The 18071-nt window shown below is 38.9% G+C and overlaps 1 protein-coding gene and 1 long non-coding RNA gene across 13 annotated transcripts in view; both read right to left on the bottom strand.

Annotated features, from left to right (window-relative positions):
- The window catches only part of KAT6B (lysine acetyltransferase 6B), a 191785-nt gene that overhangs the window by 118213 nt on the left and 55501 nt on the right, over positions 1-18071 (bottom strand). The window lies entirely within an intron of this gene.
- On the bottom strand, positions 9417-17218 carry LOC139074737 (uncharacterized). Its single transcript, XR_011524431.1, has 3 exons — positions 17083-17218; positions 14671-14778; positions 9417-9570 (listed from the first exon to the last, which is right to left on the bottom strand). It is a non-coding gene; the product is annotated as an uncharacterized lncRNA (long non-coding RNA).

Genomic DNA, 18071 nt, shown 5'->3' with positions numbered 1-18071 from the left:
TAGATCCAGTTTTTCACACTTAACTGGACAACCCTATCAACCCTATCAATAGCAACAAGGACACACGGCTGTCAAAAAGCAGATGGCTGCTCCAGCTGCTGGCTCCCCTGGGGCTGATATTGGGCAATCATGTTAGAGAGCCCAGCCAGGACGGCACAATGTGACACAGTCACTCTGCTCCACCACAGAGACACTGACATCAGGTAGAGCACTAAATCACGTGGGTCATTAATGAACTTGACCATAATTAGGTAATGCCACAGAATAAGAAATGAAAGAAAGTATCCCAATATGTGCCCAAATACAGGACAATATATCATAGCCTCCTTTGTACTTGCAATTTTGAAGGTCTAAAAACTGGCTATGGCTGCCCATATTATGAACTGCAATCACAGCTGTTACAACTGATGTTAAAGAGAGACAAATAGGAGAAAGCGAAATGCTCACATATAAATAACCTTTCTACCATACAGGCAGAGTGCTAAATACAAAACACATGGCTGAACTTTTACATAAAGAGATGCACAATATAGGAAATTATATTAACTGAATGACCATTTAATAGAAAATCTATTCAAAGTTGGAATTCTTCCTCCAAACCTATCCCCTTCAAACTTTAACTATCAGAAATATATATGCAAGACAGTGTAATAACATGCCCAAATAGCCTAGAAATTAGGATATTTGTAGGCTGATCTCATAGCCACTGAAGATATGCTCAGAAAGAAACCAGCCTAGAAATCCTTTGTAACATAAAAGGGAATATAATTTTGGAAAACAGAATCTTCTTTTAAAAAAGTAACAATAGGGGTCAGCCTGGTGGCATAGCAGTTAAGTTTGCAGGTTCCGCTTTGGTGGCCGGCAGTTTACCAGTTCAGATCCCAGGCGCGGACCTATGCACCACTTATCAAGTCATGCTGTGGCAGGCTTCTTACATATAAAATAGAGGAAGACAGGTACAGATGTTAGCTCAGGGCCAATCTTCCTCAAAAAAAAAGTAATCACAACACTGATTGTGTTTTCCCCCCAGATTATGGACATAATACACAGTCAGTCTACAAAACGTATCAAAATATTTCCAAAGGAAAGATAATTTGAAATGGATGTAAGAATCTCAAATATTACAAAATAATAATATAAAATCATGATGAGAACAAGAAAGCGTGAAGAGAAACCAATGACATGGTTCTACAAAAACTGCATGGTGCAGCAGGTGGATTAAGGTCTAAAGTGAGTAAAGACAGTAAAAATTATGTACAATGAATTTTTAAAAATATGCTCACACATACACAGTCACATACACATATATGCTCTCATTTAAGAGCATGAATCCCCGAAGAATATAAACAGTGTTCATCAAATATCCTCACACATATACTCTGCTATGCTACCCATAGAAATCAAAGAAAAATAAAGTTACTCTGAAGATTTTAGAGGAAAGATGTTTTACAAAATAAAGTACCCAATCTCAAAATATATTTTAAATAATGCATTCTTTCAAGAATGAAGAAAAATACAGAAGATCTTCTATCAAGAGTCAAAGAAAAAGATCTTGAAAATGGCAAGGGGTAGGCTAGACAAGATAAAACACCTCAAACCCAGATGAGGGAAGAAATGATAAGAGATGACATAGCTTCTCTATGTATATGTAATTACTCCCTGCCTTTGTCCATAAAAGATGAGTGGTGATATCTGTTTTATAGAAGTTCAAGTTTCCAGGCCTAGACAAAATTTCTCTTAAACCCAAGAGAAACTTTCCAGGGAGGTGGCAGATCTGTAGTCCATTCAGTTTGAAAAGTCAGGGAGAGTAGCTGAGATGCCAGAAGTCTGTATATGAGCAAATGCCAACAACAGCAACAAAACAAAGTAAAGGAAGAAAATTCAGAAAATAACAGACAAGAAAGTACTGCACTTACCCTCAGCAAAACCTTCAGAAAAAATTAAACAGATTATTTCTAAGTACCCCGAAGTGAAGTATCTTTAGAAGCCAAGATGGAGTCACTAAGCACTAAACCTCAAAAACTAAGCTCATTTCTCCTCCTGATAAGTTTACAGGACAGTGAGTCACAAAAAATGCCACAGACAAAAAAGGGCAGGTAACAAGTTATTCTCATGCTATAATTACGGAGAAGAGAGAAAAATTAGTTTAAAGACAGCTGAATTCACCAATTGACTGAAAAACTACAGCATAGCCAAAGTAGACTGATTAATAGAGCAACAAGAATGAGAGGTCTTTCCTTTGTCCCATCCTACTCAGTAGATACATGACCTAAAGAAAGCAGGAGACAAAAACAGGACATTAGGGGAAAAAAGAAACAGCTGAACACAAAGGCATAACAACCTCCTCCCTTAAAGTAGTTTGGGATCTAAGTGGTTTGGAGTGGGGCTCGGAAGCTGAGTACTCTGCTCATCCTATAAATACTACAACTGCTCCACAAAATTTCCTATGAAACAAAGAACAGACAAAGAGTGCTGAGCACTCCATGTAATATGCACACAGAACTTGGGGGAAGAAATTTAGGTCTGCTGTAGAACCCAAGCTGGTCTAAACTTAAGTCAAAAAACAGCTTTGGCCATAGCACCCTCGCTCCTCATCCAGAAGGCCAGTATCCATACAGAACCCAAGAGAGCTAAAGGAAAGAAGCACAGAGTCATGAGTGAGAGGAAGTGAGATAGCAGCTTATGCACAAAGTGGGAAGACTATCCGGAAAAGATGTGAGAGTCCAGTTCTGGTGTAATGCTAACCCAAATCTGAGTAGTTCAGCCTGGTATCCAGCCAATAAAGAGCTAGACTGGGCACAATTCTGCACAATAAAGAGGATAAACTCTAAAACTGATTTTAGGAAACAGGCTTGGCTTCATTTACATTTTAATAAATCAAGATGACCATCAGATTTCTCACGTCCCCAATTATCTACTTGTCCCCCAACCCATCATATATATACTTGTGAATATCATGATTAAGAAATCTTGGTTCAGAGTCCAAAAAGGAGGAAGGTCTGGGAAGAACTCGCAGTTGATATAGGGAAGAAGAACCACCGCAGAATTTGAGCCTCAGGGGCCAAGTCCCTGGGGCCTAGCAGAGTAAAAATGGACGTAAAATAATAAAAAAAAAAATAAAAGGAAACAAGGAACTAAGAACTTATATTAAGGATCTAAATGATGAGAGGTTATTTAAACTAGAAGAACATAAAAACTGGAAAAGCAGAGAATCAGCAGGAATATATCAGGGTGACCCATATAAAATTGCCATTTTTACAGGTCAAAAACAGTGTAATGTCAGCAATTTCATAAGGTCCAAATGAATAACGACACGACATTTTGCACTGGAAACTTGGCTCGTTCAGTGTAACTGCACTGGAGAGCACCAGAATGAAGACAAGTTTTAGATTCAAAAGGAAGAATGCCCCTCTGACAAACAGGGCAGGCCAAATTGGGAACTGGAAGCGTGCAAACTGAACAGATAAACCCCTCTCAAGAGATTTCTGTATTGAGTGGTCTCTAAGAATCCCCTCTGAAATATTCTGGAAGTTCTTTCCCACTTAGCGTAAGTAAGTTCTGGTGAGTTTGGTTCTGCCTATAGTAGGAATAGAGAAGACAGGTAGATGGGAAAGGAACGTACCCCGAAAAGAAAATGGGACAAGAGAAAGTCACGAAGTCAATAAAATGACCATTTCCACCATTTTCAACTCACTCTCTGCAGGACCTGGAGATCATTTTGCCTTTACCACAGTGAAATCTCAACCAACATCTGTAGACAGGAAGAAATATGAGCCCTATACACAAGTGCTGTAAATTTAAAGAAAAAATTTAGCACTATTAAAATGCAGTAAACAGGTCTAGAATGGAAGGGTTCACTGAGCTAAAGGAACTTACACTGCAAAACTGCAACCAGGTAGGTTTGGGCTGGGTAGTTTGGGACAGGCAGAGTGAAAAGCACTGCAGGACGGGAAGCTCAAGAAGCAGCCCAGCAGGAGCAGGAGACAGTAAATCTAGCTGGAGCAGAGAGCCTGCAGTGACGACTCAGGGAAAGTGGGCCGAGGCCAAGACTGTGAATCATCCTGATTGCCAAGCTCCGGCTTACACTCTAAGTTTGTTCACTATAGTCTTTCAAACACAGTGTACAGACAAAACGGAAGACTGAAGTAAGTGAAGGGGATATTTCATGTACTCGTGTACACGTTTAAAACATCACAATGTTTAGGATCCAGACAAAGAAAAAAGCAGAAAGATTTTTTTGAGTAATCAGTTGTTGCTTCATTTTTCTATTTTTCAGGTCAGATTTTGCTATATCTTAGTTTACAACCATTCTCAACAGATTTTGCTACATTTTAGTTACAACAGTTTACAAAGCATACTAAAAATCTCATTATTTTTATTACACCAATTTTTCTACACACTATCACAAATGTTATTAGACCATGTTCACCTAGGATTTCTTCTCTAAAGAAAACATACTGCTCCTCTCACATTTGAGCTGAGATGTAACAGTATACATTTTTGAGCACTTACATGCAAGGCAGTAGCATTTCAAAGTAGGAGTGCTTCACCCAGGGTTCAGGCAATAAGGGGGTACCTTGTCTGTAGCGAATTTAAAAACAGTAATGAACTCACTAAAAGTCAGTCTGCTTTTTATTATCACTTTGCACTGGCAATTCTAAATAATTCTAACTCCTCCCTGCTGGGGCTGATGGCTCCCATCACAGCCACCTCTCCTTGGTCCACCACTAGCACTGGTGCTCAGCATCATACTAAGAGTTCACAGGGGCTCTTTTAACCCTCATTTTACAGATAGGAAAAGAAAGGCTCGAGAGACTGAGGTAAATGGAAGAATGAGGATTTACCCCAGGCAGCCCGATTCCCAGGTTTAACCTACATGCTACTACCACTCAGGGAAAATAAGCAAAAGGCAGCAGAAACCCCCAGTTCCGCTCAGTTGAGAGTCAACAGCTGAGTTTGAATGTTGTCTTCCATTAGCCTACCTCCTACCTTTTCCATCAGTCAATCAACAACTGACTGCCGATAGCTCAGAGAACACTTTTTACTTATTAATTCATTGCCCATTTCTTGACAGTTTCCCTAGAAAGCGAGGGAGGTTAACTCTGCTACATCCCTGGCCACTGTGACCTGAGGCAACGATCTCTCACAAGACGAGGATTGGTAAACATCTATCTCATGACAACATTCTGGATTCCTTAGCATTCATTTTAATGGGCAAGGAGATCTATTGTTTATGTACTGTCAAAATCCCCATGATAGCAAAGTTTTTCTTAATTGCTTTAATTTTAGACTATGCCTTTAGTGGAAGTTATCATATTGAGAGAATGCAGAAAATAAATAAGAAACAATGTACTTGCATTTCTTCAATGGTTAATAATTTAACTATACAAACAACTCATTTCCTCTTTTCTGTTTCTCCATCCATTAAGTAGAAATGTTAAGTTACAATCCTCAAAAAGTTCAGTGAGGGTAGAATTTCTCTAATAATCCAAAATCTTTAGACCATAAAACTAAAAACAGAGGCCCACTGCTGTCAGGACCTTGGAAATTACAGTGAAGACCTTTCCCCCTGCCCATCTCCCAACTGCTAAAGGGGGAAAGAGAGAAATAAAACTGCCTTTACAAATTTAAACTTTAAAATCAACACATACTAAATATGAGTAGAACTATGGAGTCACTTTAGAGACGCAAAATAGCTTCCAAGTCTGGACTTCCAAACACTGGATGTATTAACACAGCTAAAGAGTGAAGCTGTCAAACAGCAAGGTGGTCAGTCAGCAATGGATGCACAGACTAAGGGAGCGGTAGGTAGAATTCTAAGATGGCCCCCTGGTATATACATCCTCTATAATTTCTTCCTTTTGAGTATGGTCAGGATCATGAATATGATGGATTTCACTCTCACAGTTAGGTTATGTTATGTGACCAAGGCGAGAGAATTTTGCAGATGTAATTAAGGTCTCAAATCCATTGATTTGGGCCCATCAAGAGGCAGATCATCCAGCTTAGGCCTGACTTAATCAGATGGGGGCTTTTAAAAGGATCAGAGATTGGAAAGATTGGAAGTGTGTGAGAGATTCTCAAACTGACCTTCAAGAAGCAAAAAGCTATGTTGTAGAGAATGCTACGTGGCAGGGCAGCCTCTAGGAACAGAGGGCCCTAGTCCTACAACCACAAAGAACTAAACTCTGCCCAAAGCCAGTGAGCCTGGAAGACCTCAACTCTGAGATGAGACCACAGCCCCAGCCAACATCTTGATTTCAGCCTGGTGAGATGTTGAGCAGAGGACCCAACAAATCCACGCCTTGACTCCTGACCCACAGAAACTATGAGATATTAAGTGAATTGTTTTAAGCTACTAAATTGCGGTGATTTGTTAATACAATAATTGGAAACTAAGACAGAAAGTCTCCAGATAAGTTGGTAGTTCCCATATAAACACTGTCCAGGACAAAGAGAAGGCATCCCTGTTGTGAGAGAAAAACTGTAATCATCTAACTAACTCTTCTGGTTAGATGCCATGCTCACTAATACAAGCTTGGCTTCCTATGCAGTCTAGCTTCAGGGAGATAATATACTGACCATTCAAACTGAGTACCCCGGTCCTTGGGACAACTACTTCTCAGGCAAATAAACAAATAATTATACTGGCCTCCTGACTTCATGCATCAGTTTCTTTAGCTAGGCTAGTCTCTGCAAAAGAGCTCTGCCCTTGATATCCAGAAAAAAATAAGGACAAAATTTGACAAAGCTAAGAATCAGCCAGACCCTGGAATGTATTAATTTTCCATCGCCACAAACAGTGACTCAAAACTACACCTATTTATTATTTCACAGTTCTGTAGGTCAGAAGTCCAGGCAGGCTCAACTGGCTTCTCTGCTTAAGGTCTCACAGAGCCAAACTGAAGGTATTTGGCCAGCCTTGGCTATTATCTGGACCCTCCTGGGAAGAATCCACTTCCAAGCTAATTTAGGTTGTTGGCAGAATTCAATTCTTAGCGGTTGTAGAACTGAGGTCCTCATTTCTCTGCTAGCTGTCAGCTGGGGGCCACACACAGCTTCTGGAAGCTACCCATATTCCTTGGTACATGGCCCCCACCATCTTCAAAGCCAGCAACAACACAGTGAATTGAATCCTATTCATACTTCAAATCTCTCTTTTTTCCCCACTAGCCAGAAAAAAACTGTTTTTAATGGGCTGGTGTGATTAGATTAGCCCACCTGGATACTTTCCCTTTTGCTATACAAGGTAGTATAATAATGGGAGTGCTATCTCAGCACATTCACAGGTTCCACCTATACTCAAAGGGGAGGGGAGTACACCAAAGGCAAGGGCCATTGGGGCTTATTCTTAGGATTCTGCCTACCACACTGGACCATGGCAAATCCAACAAGATAATTAATGAATGCTACCCCAGGAGGGTTCCTGAAACAACGAGCCAGCTTCCTACAGGAGACACCTCATACACCACATGGACTGTTAAAATGCCCATTAGTTTTAAAGCAATTAGGATATTTCTCTCTTTATTCCTTTTCCATATCTTTAGCATACTAGCTTATACATATATATTGTTACTTTTTATTTCTTTGAGCTGGAACCTTATCAATGTATTTTGAGCACACAAATTTTCATAAAAATTAAGACTAAATACTTACTGGACATCTATTTAGTACAAGGCACTATGTGAAGCAGTGTGAAAGATGGAAACACAAGTTAACTCCTCGGAAAGGGGTTGATAAATAATGTAAGTCAAAGAGAGGATAATACAAAATGATTAATGATGCCACACATTAAAATTAGTCAAAGGCCAAGAATTAATAAAATATTCACACCAGACTGCACAGCTTTTAATACAAGTCTCATAGCCAGAGTATTCCTACAAGTGTCACTGGTGACAAATAGATATGAAGACCTTTAAAATATTATCAATACAGTTCTAAATTTTGAGGGTGTTTAATGTGTATATAATTTTTACGTGTAAACTAGAAAAAATATAAGAGGAAATATACCAAAGTGGTTAGTCATTTGAGTAACAGAATTACAGGAGATTTTAATTACATTTTTATTAATTTTTAAATTTTCTCATTTTTTTCCAATAAGCACTCTTATAACCAGGGTGGGGGGAATATATATATATATATTTATATATATATATATACACATATATATATATATATATATATATACACATATATATATAAACATTTACACTGGGCAAGTCGTGGTATTTGGTCCAATCAAGCTTTCCTTCAAGCCAAAACCTGTCCTGTGCATAGCCCCCAGCTCTAAAAAACAGAAGCAGTTTTGGCATGGCACAAAAAAGACTAGTAGAAACCTGGCTATCTGGAATCTGAAGAAGGAAACAAACTTGTTAATAGCAGGTACTAGAGCTGAAAGGATACAAGAGAGTTGAAATTAATAAGGGCCACAGCGAATTGATGGCATGAGAGGACAGAAATGATGAGTAAGCAGAAGCTATGGGGTAGAGGAAAAGATATGGAACACAGAGTGAGGAAGCAACAGATGAGAGCAGAGCAAGCAATGTGCAGACGAAGGCAAAGACAGAGACTAGAGGGGACAAGAAGAGAATGGATAGGCAGGGAGGTGGGCAGACAGATGGGTGGACCAAGGGATGGACAGACACATGGACAGGGTGCCAGAGCTAGCACCCAGTTCTCCTAGGACTCTGATTTCTGAGAATTTTCTAGCCCCCCTTTTCAATAAATGATTTTTCATTCTTTTCAACCAAAATGAGGTCAACTACAATGACATTAAAAACATTACTTCCATAAGGCTAAAAATTAAAACAAAACACACGTTTTTAAAGGTCTTCTAAAAGACAAGTTCTTAATTTAGATTTTTTTCACTTCTTCAACTCCAGTTCCTCTCAAAAGCTGGTGGAAATCTAGGAATCTCTGAATCCCCCCACCCCAAGCACTCACAAACAGAACAATCCTAGCCAGAAAAGGATTTGCCTATTAGCCACACTATCTCCACCAAGACAGCAGCCTTATTAAATTACAACTGTTTGAACAAGGTCAAACACTTAGAGTTTAATTCAAAGTGTTTCCAGGTATAATGCTGTCAGGTCAACTTAAACAAGCCAACAGAGGCTTGGAGCCTGATTAACTATTAAAACAGAATCTTTCACATCTGTTTTTACCCAAGGATGAAATTACTGTACATCACTTCAACCAGCTCATTAACACACTATACACACATCTTGCCTCAAAGGTTACAGGAATATCAATGCTTCAGAGGCCTGCAGTGAAACCTGCCCACACATCCAGAAGTGAGGTCAGTGCACACTTTACAGGACGTCAATATCTCTTTCTAAAAGGTGAGCAATAATCAGTTAGACATAGACACATCTTAAAATAAAGGATGAAAACCTCCATGAAGTTAAGCCAGTTGCTTTTGATCTGAACCTTTTAATCATTCATTCAGTTGGCTTTGATAGGTTACTTGATAGGAGATGTTGAGCAAAAACTTTGATTCAACACTAATTATTTTATAAAATGAAGGGTTGTCACATCCAAATAGATGGCCACGGTGATTACATTTTTAACCTACAAAAACAAATATAAAAGATACATATGAATATTCAAAGGCACAAACAACTGAACAGAGTACATACTTTCATGGTATATTGGGTAAAAAGAGTAGTTAAAGATTTGCTGCTTTAAAAACTCCTCTAACAGGGAATGATACCTGGACAAATAGTCTAGAATTACTTTGAATATTTCTCTGTGTTTAATGTCCCCATACCCGAACCCAGTGAACAATTCTGAAACTGTTTTGCAGGACTATCTATGTCACAGACTATAATAGCTATTATTTGTAGCTGCTGTGCACATTTCCCACTCTCTCCTCTTCCTTTGGTACACCATTCCCTTTCTTCCAGGGAACCCCACTTCCACTCCTGGTCCTGGGGAACTGTCAATCACAGTGCCCTCACCCCCAGCCACCTGGATGGGTACATCCTCCAAACCATACTCCCTGAGCCTCTAGTGACAACGGCTGGTCTAAGGGGTAGGCACGTGCCTCAGGTGAGCTGTTTCTACATGCAGATTGGGAGAGAAAAGTCTTTAGGGGCTGAAACTGCTCACCTGGCAGGATATTTGGGTAGCCACTTTCCCATCCCCAAGGAGAAAGCCAATATGTATAATAAATATGTATACAGAGAGCAGAGTTCAAAATACAGAGAAACAGCTCTGACCACATCTTCTGAGCAACAGGAGCCCATTGAGCCTAATCCACCTCCACTTTCTGTTTTGAAGATTAGATGTCTATAGATAATATTAACATTAGTTAATGCCAGACTTATCTGTGTTTAGATATTAGCAATAAGTTAATAGAAAGATTGCTATTCTGACCCAAGGTGCAGCTAAACTCACACTTTCTCTAGGAAATCCTACCGATCTATCTTTTCTGAAGTTCTCCAGAACTTCAACTTCTACATTACCAAGAGATTTTATCTTCCACTGCTTTCCTATTGTTTCATATATGTAACTGATTTAAAGTTTTAAATCTCTTGTTGCTATATAGTCAAAAGAATATAAAAGCTGCCTAAATCTGAGATATTTTAAGTTAGTTCAATACAGACTAGGATAAGGATGAGAAAGTCTAACTACGTAATATTTGACCAAAAATAACAATGCTGGTATTGATGTGGAGTAGGTTTCATTGTAATATTGCCATACCTCAGATATTCAAGTTTCTTTTCAAAAAAGAGATGATCACTCACTTATTCAGGAGTACAGGTCAACTTCACACCCAAAGAAGAGTGGTCACAGTGCATAGACCCCAAGTGATAAAACCTTCACAATCCAACTTACATACTTGAGGCTAAGGAAACATTATTCAAGAACCACTTGTTGGAATAATCCCATAGCACAATATGAAATAGCATTTCAGTCGGAAAACCATAGGATGTGGAGTCAGGGGACCCAAGCTGGAGTTCTTGTTCTGTCACTGACTCACCAGGAGAAGATAAAACAGACAAGGCACAAAACTTCTCTTGAACCTGTTTTCTTTGCTGCAAAACAAGAGTAATGCCTCCCTTACCCACTGTATAAGTAGGCAGTGAAGATCCACTGAGATAAAGTAAAAATAAAACAGCATCATCTGAAAGCAATACACAAATATAAGTTGCTGTCTAGAAAAAATAAATTAGTTAATACCTTGTGCTATATTCAAACATGATCTTAATCCTCTTCCAATTTTATAAACAAGAAAAAAACCCTCAAAGAGGTTAACCCTAGCTCACGCAAAGTCACAGAACGGGTACAAGAAGAGGTCAGTCCACAGCACACATTCTTCCCATCACAAACCTGACTTCAGTGACTACAGAACAACGAAGCGACACACCTCGACTCATGAAGATCCAAATTCTAGGTGGCCTTGCCTAGTTTACAAATGCATTTCGAATTTGTTGAGAAGACATAAATTCTATAATAAGCACCTTATTGTTGTTCTTTATTATTGACAAAGAAAAGGTCCAGCAAATATACATAAGGGCTTATTGTGCTCTGTTGAACAAAATAACTTTAAAGTGTCTGTTTGTCTGCTATGCTTGGTATGGTTAAAAAGCTAATTTAACATGGCAAAAATATCTGCAACTGAACTATAGTTAATTTCCTATAGAATTTTCAAGTTCTAAGAAACAAAATAGTTCCCAAATTTTCAATTTTTGACACCAAAAAAGCAACACAGATCTCTGCTTATAGGTTTATAGTGTTCATTTACTGAATGCAAACCATGATGAATACATTTAAATTTTTAACAGGATGTGTTTTTTATAGAAAAGCTGAAATTGCCTGACTAGTGATTTAAATCATGATGCAAGTTGGAATCATTTAAAAATCAAATCCATCTTGGATGAAGTTCACTGCTAAGACACAAAATACGTGTGAGGCCTATCATTTATTTTCTGTAGGATGCAAGCAACAGGCCTTGTTAGGAGGTAATAGAAAAAAGAAAGTCTCCAGGTAGTCGTGACTCACTGGATTTTCCCTGCCCACAAGACTCAATGGAAGCAAAAGGAACTAATCAACATAATGGGACTAAGGGATAGGAGGTATGCCTGTGGGCCACCATAGTGGGGAGGTGAGGTGCAACACAAATGGCTACTAGACTTGGGCCACCACTCTAGGTACACAATCAGAGTGTCTCCGGGACAGACATTTCGCATCATGTTGGTGCGAGGAGTAGGGGAGGAGAAAGGGTTCAGTGGGGTGTGTGCCAGAGTGTGTGTCTGTGCCTGGGCTTGTTTCAAGGGTGGAGAAGGATGCAGTGAAACCAGAAGGTTAGTCTGCAGCATTATAACAAAAGCATTTGAATACTTAGAGAGAAAAAGGCTTTTTGAAATCTTAAACCATTAAATTTAAAAACCAGTGGTTAAAACAAAAACAGAAAATAAAATTCCAATATGGCACAATCTTATAAGACACACAAAATCACTCTTGAATGATATCATCAAGCAGAGTAAACCATACTAAATGTAACATCAATACATTCTTTTTTGATTGTTAAGCCCCACTACCACCACCAAAGACTATAAGGAATTTAACAGAAGGAAATTAATCATCATAATACTTTGGTTCAATACCGATCTTCAGTGAAATAATTTGGGCATTAGTACAGTTTACTTGAAATAAGATTTAAAGCAGCACATTTAACAGAAGCAGAACTCATTAAGCAACCTCTCAAAAGGATCATTTCCTCTAATTATTGCTTTTATAACAGAAGAGAAAGGCAGCCCAAAGTAAGTTCATAAAATCTACAATTAGCTGCCAAAATCTTACCAGGTAAAATTAGAAGAGAAAGGATATTCAGAAGAACAATTGGTAAAAAGTTCTGTTATTTCTAAAAAGGCGTTTGCTCTTTCTTTCTACCCATAATCATTTAAAGTAGACAAACTCTATAGGCCGGATATGTGGTAGATTCACAGGAACGAAGGAGTGAAAATACAAGACCAAGCTGCGTGCTCCAGAAGTTTACACTCCTGGGGTGGAGGGGAGGAGAGTTATCCTCACAATACCTCCAGACAAGTGTTCTAACCTGGGTTGTATGTAAGAAGCCATGGAAGAAGGAAGCTGCTGACTGAATGGTTAACTGGAAAATCTTCACATCTGACCTGAGTCTAAATGGAGAAGAAGGAGAAGGAGCCTGAAAAATAAGGTAAAGCAAGAAGGAAAGTAAGGCATTCCATATGCCATGCAAAAGAAAACAAAAAGAGAACAGTGAGTGAAAGGGTACAAAAGGATGAAATAGAGTATTTTTAGGAATCTTTGGACAGAGGAGGAGTTGGAGAGATAAGGAGGAATGATGATGGGGTGTACAAAGCTGGAAAGGTCGATGGGAACAAGATTATGGAGGAAGAGCATTTAGTCAAACTCTGGAATTAATTCAGACTTTAGGCCTTACTCAATAGGGCCTATTGGGAAGATACTGAAGACCTGATCAAAATCTGTCATATAATTTCCTAATCTTTTCAGTATTCCAAAGTAATAATTATAATAAATGTTTTAACTGCAAAAAATATGATTAAAGGACAGAGTGAAAAGGCAACCTATGAAATGTGAAAAAATATTTCCAAACCATGTATCTGATAAGGGGTTAATATCCAGAATATACAAAGAACTGCTACAACTCAACAAGCAAAAAAGCAAACGAATAATCTGATTAAAAAATGGGCAAAGGACTCAAACAGACATTACTTCAAAGAAGATATACTAATGGCCAAGAAGCATATGAAAAGATACTCAATATCACTAATCATAAGAGAAATGCAAATCAAAACCACAATGGGAAATCACCTCACACCCATCAGGATGGCCACTATCAAAAGAACAGAAAATAGTAAGTGTTGATGAGAATGTGGAAAAATCAGATCCTTGTGCACTGTTGGTGGAAATGTAAAATGGTACAGCTACTTTGAAAAACAGTATGGAGGTTCCTCAAAAAATTGAAACTGGATTACCATATGAACCAGCAATCCCAATTCTAGGAATATCCAAAAGAATTGAAAACAGTATTTAAAAGAGATATTTGCACACTCATCTTCACTGAAGCATTATTCACAATAGCCAAGAGGTAGAAGCAACTCAAGTGTCCGTCAATGGATAAATGAGTACAGAAAATGTGGTATTTATATAAAATGGAATATCATTCAGCCTTAAAAAAGAGGGAAATCCTGTCATATGCTACCATATGAATGAGCCTTGAAGATATTATGCTAAATGAAATAAGCCAGCCAGAAAAGACAAATATTGCATGATTCCACTTATATGAGATATCTAAAGTAATCAAACTCTTAGAAACACAAAGTAGAATGGTGATTGCTGAGGGTTTCGGGTAGGGAGAAAGGGGAGAAGGCATTGGTGTTTAATGGATACAAAGTTTCAGTTTTACAAGATGAAATAGTTCTAGAGATCCACTGCACGACAATGTGCACAAAGTTAACACTACTGTACAATACACTTTAAAAATGTACTGTACTATGTACTTTACACTTTAAAATTGGTTAAGATGGTAAATTTTATGTTTCTCACCATAATTTAAAAATAAATAAACCAATAACAACAAATACAAAAAATTACAATTAAAAGTTGCAAAGTTTCAGGCTAATTCATAAGGGGTCCCTAAGGCCAATATGGGGACATGACCTGTAGTAGCTGTATACTGAGTTAGCAAATTTCCAGTCTTCAGCTTATCATGAAATTTCAACTTTCTCAGATGACACAGTAATTGCTGGCAAGTCGTATGCTTGAAATCTGCAGGATACAACATAATAGAAACTATACTTAGTGATAAAACCTAGCTCTAGTCTACTGGGGCCGAGACGGCCGAATGTGTCATCATGAAAGGACTTTTCAGGGTTCAGTAACTCAGAACTACTGATTTGTAGCTAGAGTTTTAAAAAGAAATCATTATCTTAAATAAATAAGCCAAACTTTCAGGCATTAAAAAGTCCAATCTAGTCTAAACCAAAACTAATTTCATCCAGTGTGAAGCTTTTCCCCTGAGACCAGCATTGAGGAAAGGGTGGGGGGCCAGAGCAAAAGAGGCAATTTTGAGGAAAAGGAAACAGGAAAGTCTATCCATTTGTCTGTGGTCCTCCGGTCTGTAAAACATCTGCCACTTGCAGGAGTCCAAATGCCAGCTCTCACTAGTGAGACCCCTTCACTGGGATCTCCACGCTGCCTGAGGCAGGCAATGAGGGCCCTTCGGCTCATCTCTCACAGCCTCCGCTGAGTTCCTGCCCCTGTGGTTCACCCACAGCCTCTTTCTGCTGGAGTCCTACACATGGTGGGCAGTCTTCTTCTGCAGGGAAGGTTTTTCAAGATGACTCACAGCTGCTGCCCTCCAGGGAGACCTCCTGACCAGCAGAAAAGGTCAAGCATTTACTGCCCCCTCTCTATACACACTGCCCCCTACCCCTCCACCCTAGGAAGCTCCAGCCACACAGCTGCTTTCAGGTGAGAGGAAGACACCAGTCTCTGTGTTCACAGACATCTCCAAACTCCAAGACACACGACAATCTCTAAAGAACTCTTTCTCAGATTCCATTCTAATCCCACAGTAGCACCTGTCTTGTGAGTGCAGTTCAATAAAATGTCAATTTCCTTTTGCAATCAACCCCAATCTTTTCATTACTCTCTTGGTGTCTCTCTCAAATGATTGCAGGCAGGACAGAGAGAGGGAAACCCCCACTTCCCTCAGGGAAGAGCACTCCCTACCCCGGGAGTTCCTTGCATGTAATCCATTTCTAGTCTTCCTGACACAGGCTGGGTTACAGGGTAGAGGGTGTAAAAGTTGCTAGACCTATTTGGCCAATTCTTGACAAGTCCTGCAACGGATGCTTCTAAAATCTCTCCTCAGACTACGTGGGTACTTTCCATCTACTGGCTACAGCTTTTGGACTTTGGCCAAAATTTTAGACAACAGGAAACCTCCCATTTAACATCTTATCATATATAAAAATGATAAGGACTATATCAAACTGAGGTACTGTTATTAGGTGCCCAAGGTATCTCCATGAAGTCTAAAACTCCTCCAAGGACAGTTTGAAATTCAACTCTACTGAAAATTCAAATAATTGCACAAATAAGCACTGTTACACAGGAAAAGATGTCAACACTGCTGAACCCAAACTGTTGGTTGGCAGGCAGCATCACCATGCAATAGCTTGAACTCTCTGCCATCCAATGCTTAAAGTTCTGATCATGTGCACAAAGGTCGTTAGAGGCATCAGTACAAAATGTACAAAAGTAAAAGCTAAGCCCACCTGTAGTAACATTGATGTGTACGACTAGGACTATCCAGGAAAGAAATCTTAGTAATTTCAGTAACTCTACTGCCACTACTAACTGTCCCTGCATTTTGCAACATTCTCTCCAGATTTAAACTCCAGGTGAAAGCAGTCAGGAGGCTGAGCCTAAGTAGTGAGCCCACCCCTGTAACTCCTACGGGGCAAGAAGAAGAAACGCTCATTTGACCTGGGCTGGCTTCCACAGCAGAAGGTGGACCCCACCACAGCCCACCACTGGGCAACCTACAGTGGACAGCAAATGTCCATTATAGACATTCTATCATCTTTCTGAAAGAACTCAGAATATAAGTCAAAACAACACTGGCAATGATAAACAGTGTTAGTTCTGCCAGTCAACATTACAGGCTAATATCATTCTGACTAAAAAATAATTTATAAAAGTATATCACTATCACAATCTGCCATCATCAGTCAAAATAAACAAAAAATGAAAGCTGCCAGAAGGGCTAAAATCATTAATGCAATGCTGATGACAAAGATGCTGGGAGATTATTTAATTTTTTATGTCATATCATATTAATTGTCATGTTTAAATTTGCAAATTGCTGCTTAAAATATTCATTTACTAAAATAATAAATAACGCATGTTGTAACATAATAGTGAAATTATTATTTTTAAGTGCATCATAGACACAGATGAATAACCATTTCAATGCAAACCCTTTTACCATTTAGGGAAAAACAAGAGGATCTGATAAGTTATATTGCGGCAGAAAAAGCAAGAATTGCTACCACATTTCCTTACCCCAAACTGATCCTCCACATTTCAAATTCATAAAGTCAGCTCAGCTCAGCAAGGCACCAGAGGAGCCAAAACCAGAGTCCGGAAAGTTGACTGGAGGCTTCCTGCCAAAGGCAGCACTTGAAGCAGCAGCACCAGGCTAACACTGAAGTTAAACTGACAATGGAAAGGTGGCCAGATTTAAAAGAAAGGCTGTAAAGAATTGCAGGACAAGAGAAGCTGTTCCAAATCATACTGTAGCAAAGGTAACAAAATTACAGCTTTCCCTAAACAATGTTCACCCATTTTCATCTCCCACTAATCTTACTTGGTAAATCTTTTATGTTCAATTTCACCTCTTATAGGGCACAGTTCTTTATTTTCATTGAATAGGGATAAACACTAGGCTCTCCTATGATCTCCTTCAAAAGAGAAGTGGTCATTTGCAAATGCTGGAAGGCCGAAAGTAAAAACAAAGTTTGTAGCGCAAATGAAATTTTGAAATTGAATCATTTATATGCAAAAAAACCCAAAAACCCATGCTCTACATACTTTTAACACAGATTTGAACATACATCATAAAAACCCTAGAAAATAAACTTGAAGTGACCAAATTAAAAAACATTCAAACCAACGATGGTATAAAAATATTTGGTAACCAAAAGATTAAATGTAAAACATGTGCCTACTGAATCAAGGTCAAACTCCTAAACCTGGCATTCTTGGCTCTTCATGGTCTGGCCATAACCTACGCTTTAAAATCTTCCCATTGCTTCCCTCCAGAACAGAGGAGACCCATCCTCCAATCTATGGCAGGTCATCTCCTACCTGCCTTGTTGCACCCCTCAGATTTAAAAATCCATTTATTCCTTTGGCTCTTCCCCACTAGGGCTTAGTTCTCTACCCAGACAATGCATTTTCCTTTCAGTGGCATTAGGTAATGCTCCTTGGTTTGATCTATTTTTCTGCCTCACCATACAATTCCCTTATCCAAACAGCAGATGGTACACCAC

This window comes from Equus przewalskii, chromosome 1, assembly GCF_037783145.1.
Source record: "Equus przewalskii isolate Varuska chromosome 1, EquPr2, whole genome shotgun sequence".
In the NCBI taxonomy this organism is placed as follows: Eukaryota; Metazoa; Chordata; class Mammalia; order Perissodactyla; family Equidae; genus Equus; species Equus przewalskii.
Note: the sequence above shows the minus strand (reverse complement) of the source record. Positions and strands in the feature narration are given on the sequence as shown.